Genomic DNA, 5,628 nt, shown 5'->3' on the forward strand with positions numbered 1-5,628 from the left:
ATATGGTAATCTTGCAACCTGAGTTAAGTGATAGGTTGTAGTTTCATCCAATCTGATATATTTGACACCTAGAACCTCGCATGGACCAGAACATCGGGTCTGTATATGGTAATCTTGCAACTTGAGTTAAGTGATAGGTTGCAGTTTCATCCAATCTGATATATTTGACACATCGAACCTTGCCCGGACCAGAACATCGGGTCTGTATATGGTAATCTTGCAACCTGAGTTAAGTGATGGATTGCAGTTTCATCCAATCTGATATATTTGACACATCGAACCTCGTGCGGACCAGAACATCGGGTCTGTATATGGTAATCTTGAAACCTGAGTTAAGTGATAGGTTGCAGTTTCATCCAATATGATATATTTGACACCTAGAACCTTTCCCCGACCAGAATATCGGGTCTGTATTTGGTAATCTTGCAACTTGAGTTAAGTGATAGGTTGCAGTTTAATCCAATATGATATATTTGACACCTCAAACCTTGCCCGGACCAGAACATCGGGTCTGTATATGGTAATTTTGCAACCTGAGTTAAATGATAGGTTGAAGGTTTATCCAATCTGATATATTTGACACCTCAAACCTCACCCCGACGAGAACATCGGGTCTGTATAATGTAATCTTGCAACCTGAGTTAAGTGATAGGTTGCAGTTTCATCCATTCTGATATATTTGACACATCGAACCTTGCCCGGACCAGAACATCGGGTCAGTATATGGTAATTTTGCAACCTGAGTTAAGTGATAGGTTGCAGTTTTATCCAATCTGATATATTTGACACCTCAAACCTCACCCCGACGAGAACATCGGGTCTGTATAATGTAATCTTGCAACCTGAGTTAAGTGATAGGTTGCAGTTTCATCCAATCTGATATATTTGACACCTCAAACATCGCGCGGACCAGAATATCGGGTCTGTATATGGTAATCTTGCAACTTGAGTTAAGTGATAGGTTGCAGTTTCATCCAATCTGATATATTTGACACCTAGAACCTCGCATGGACCAGAACATCGGGTTTGTATATGGTAATCTTGCAACCTGAGTTAAGTGATAGGTTGAAGTTTCATCCAATCTGATATATTTGACACCTAGAACCTCGCATGGACCAGAACATCGGGTCTGTATATGGTAATCTTGCAACTTGAGTTAAGTGATAGGTTGCAGTTTCATCCAATCTGATATATTTGACACATCGAACCTTGCCCGGACCAGAACATCGGGTCTGTATATGGTAATCTTGCAACCTGAGTTAAGTGATGGATTGCAGTTTCATCCAATCTGATATATTTGACACCTCGAACCTCGCGCGGACCAGAACATCGGGTATGTATATGGTAATCTTGAAACCTGAGTTAAGTGATAGGTTGCAGTTTCATCCAATATGATATATTTTACACCTAGAACCTCTCCCCGACCAGAATATCGGGTCTGTATTTGGTAGTCTTGCAACTTGAGTTAAGTGATAGGTTGCAGTTTCATACAATCCGATATATTTGACACCTCGAACCTTGCTCGGACCAGAACATCGGGTTTGTATATGGTAATCTTGGAACCTGAGTTAAGTGATAGGTTGCAGTTTTATCCAATCTGATATATTTGACACCTCGAACCTCGCCCCGACAAGAACATCGGGTCTGTATATGGTAATCTTGCAACCTGAGTTAAGTGATAGGTTGCAGTTTTATCCAATATGATATATTTTACGCACCGAACTACGAGTGGACCAGAACAACGGGTCTTTATATGGTAATCTTGCAACCTGAGTTAAGTGATAGGTTGTAGTTTCATGTAATCTGATATATTTGACACATCGAACCTTGCCTGGACCAGAACATCGGGTCTGTATATGGTAATCTTGAAACCTGAGTTAAGTGATAGGTTGCAGTTTCATCCAATCTGATATATTTGACACCTAGAACCTCGACCGGACAAGAACATCGGGTCTGTATATGGTAATCTTGCAAACTGAGTTATGATAGGTTGCAGTTTCATCCAATCTGATATATTTGACACCTCGAACCTCGCGCGGACCAGAATATCGGGTTTGTATATGGTAATCTTGCAACCTGAGTTAAGTGATAGGTTGCAGTTTCATCCAATCTAATATATTTGACACCTCAAACCTCGCTCCGACTAGAACATCGGGTCTGTATATCGTAATCTTTCAACCTGAGTTAAATGATATGTTGGAGTTTCAACCAATCTGATATATTTGACACCTCAAACATCGCGCGGACCAGAATATCGGGTTTGTATATGGTAATCTTGCAACCTGAGTTAAGTGATAGGTTGCAGTTTCATCCAATCTGATATATTTGACACCTCGAACCTCGCATGGACCAGAACATCGGGTCTGTATATGGTAATCTTGCAACTTGAGTTAAGTGATAGGTTGCAGTTTCATCCAATCAGATATATTTGACACATCGAACCTTGCCCGAACCAGAACATCGGGTCTGTATATGGTAATTTTGCAACCTGAATTAAGTGATGGGTTGCAGTTTCATCCAATCTGATATATTTGACACCTCGAACCTTGCGCGGACAAGAACATCGGGTCTGTATATGGTAATCTTGAAACCTGAGTTAAGTGATAGGTTGCAGTTTCATCCAATATGATATTTTTGACACCTAGAACCTCTCCCCGACCAGAATATCGGGTCTGTATTTGGTAATCTTGCAACTTGAGTTAAGTGATAGGTTGCAGTTTCATCCAATCCGATATATTTGACACCTCGAACCTTGCTCGGACCAGAACATCGGGTTTGTATATGGTAATCTTGCAACCTGAGTTAAGTGATAGGTTGCAGTTTTATCCAATCTGATATATTTGACACCTCGAACCTCGCCCCGACAAGAACATCGGGTCTGTATATGGTAATCTTGCAACCTGAGTTAAGTGATAGGTTGCAGTTTTATCCAATCTGATATATTTTACGCACCGAACCTCGAGTGGACCAGAACAATGGGTCTTTATATGGTAATCTTGCAACCTGAGTTAAGTGATAGGTTGTAGTTTCATGTAATCTGATATATTTGACACATCGAACCTCCTCCGGACCAGAACATCGGGTCTGTATATGGTAATCTTGAAACCTGAGTTAAGTGATAGGTTGCAGTTTCATCCAATCTGATATATTTGACACCTAGAACCTCGGCCGGACAAGAACATCGGGTCTATATATGGTATTATTGCAATCTGAGTTATGATAGGTTGCAGTTTCATCCAATCTGATATATTTGACACCTCGAACCTCGTGCGGACCAGAATATCGGGTTTGTATATGGTAATCTTGCAACCTGAGTTAAGTGATAGGTTGCAGTTTCATCCAATCTAATATATTTGACACCTCGAACCTCGCTCCGACTAGAACATCGGGTCTGTATATGGTAATCTTGCAACCTGAGTTAAGTGATAGGTTGCAGTTTCACCCAATCTGATATATTTGACACCTAGAACTTCGCGCGGACCAGAACATCGGGTCTGTATATGGTAATCTTGCAACCTGAGTTAAGTATTAGGTTGCAGTTTCATCCAATCTGATATATTTGACACCTCGAACCTCGCCCGGACCAGAACATCGGGTCTGTATATGGTAATCTTGCAACCTGAATTAAGTGATAGGTAGCAGTTTCATCCAATCTGATATATTTGACACCTCGAACCTCGCACGAACCAGAACATCGGGTTTGTATATGGTAATCTTGCAACCTGAGTTAAGTGATAGGTTGCAGTTTTATCCAATCTGATATATTTGACACCTAGAAGCTCGCCCCGACCAGAACATCGGGTCTGTAGTTGGTAATCTTGCAACCTGACTTAAGTGATAGGTTGCAGTTTAATCCAATATGATATATTTGACACCTCAAACCTTGCCCGGACCAGAACATCGGGTCTGTATATGGTAATTTTGCAACCTGAGTTAAGTGATAGGTTGAAGGTTTATCCAATCTGATATATTTGACACCTCAAACCTCACCCTGACGAGAACATCGGGTCTGTATAATGTAATCTTGCAACCTAAGTTAAGTGATAGGTTGCAGTTTCATCCAATCTGATATATTTGGCACCTCAAACATCGAGCGGACCGGAATATCGGGTTTGTATATGGTAATCTTGCAACCTGAGTTAAGTGATAGGTTGCAGTTTCATCCAATCTGATATATTTGACACATCGAACCTTGCCCGGACCAGAACATCGGGTCTGTATATGGTAATCTTGCAACCTGAGTTAAGTGATGGATTGCAGTTTCATCCAATCTGATATATTTGACACCTCGAACCTCGTGCGGACCAGAACATCGGGTCTGTATATGGTAATCTTGCAACCTGAGTTAAGTGATAGGTTGCAGTTTCATCCAATATGATATATTTGACACCTAGAACCTTTCCCCGACCAGAATATCGGGTCTGTATTTGGTAATCTTGCAACTTGAGTTAAGTGATAGGTTGCAGTTTAATCCAATATGATATATTTGACACCTCAAACCTTGACCGGACCAGAACATCGGGTCTGTATATGGTAATTTTGCAACCTGAGTTAAGTGATAGGTTGCAGTTTCATCTATCTGATATATTTGACACCTCGAACCTCGCTCCGACGAGAACATCGGGTATGTATATGGTAATCTTGCAACCTGAGTTAAGTGATAGGTTGCAGTTTCATCCAATCTGATATATTTGACACCTAGAAACTCATCCCGACCAGAACATCGGGTCTGTATTTGGTAATCTTGCAACCTGAGTTAAGTGATAGGTTGCAGTTTCATCTAATCTTATATATTTGACACCTCAAACCTTGCCCGGACCAGAACATCGGGTCTGTATATGGTAATTTTGCAACATAAGTTAAGTGATAGGTTGCAGTTTTATCCAATCTGATATATTTGACACCTCAAACCTCACCCCGACGAGAACATCGGGTCTGTATAATGTAATCTTACAACCTGAGTTAAGTGATAGGTTGCAGTTTCATCCAATATGATATATTTGACACCTCGAACCTTGCTCGGACCAGAACATCGGGTATGTATATGGTAATTTTGCAACCTGAGTTAAGTGATAGGTTGCAGGTTTATCCAATCTGATATATTTGACACCTCAAACCTCACCCCGACGAGAACATCGGGTCTGTATAATGTAATCTTGCAACCTGAGTTAAGTGATAGGTTGCAGTTTCATCCAATCTGATATATTTGACACCTCAAACATCGCGCGGACCAGAATATCGGGTCTGTATATGGTAATCTTGCAACTTGAGTTAAGTGATAGGTTGCAGTTTCATCCAATCTGATATATTTGACACCTAGAACCTCGCCCGTACCAGAACATCGGGTTTGTATATGGTAATATTGCAACCTGAGTTAAGTGATAGGTTGAATTTTCATCCAATCTGATATATTTGACACCTAGAACCTCGCATGGACCAGAACATCGGGTCTGTATATGGTAATCTTGCAACTTGAGTTAAGTGATAGGTTGCAGTTTCATCCAATCTGATATATTTGACACATCGAACCTTGCCCGGACCAGAACATCGTGTCTGTATATGGTAATCTTGCAACCTGAGTTAAGTGATGGATTGCAGTTTCATCCAATCTGATATATTTGACACCTC

The sequence above is a fragment of the Papaver somniferum genome, chromosome 10 (assembly GCF_003573695.1).
Source record: "Papaver somniferum cultivar HN1 chromosome 10, ASM357369v1, whole genome shotgun sequence".
NCBI lineage: Eukaryota > Viridiplantae > Streptophyta > Magnoliopsida > Ranunculales > Papaveraceae > Papaver > Papaver somniferum.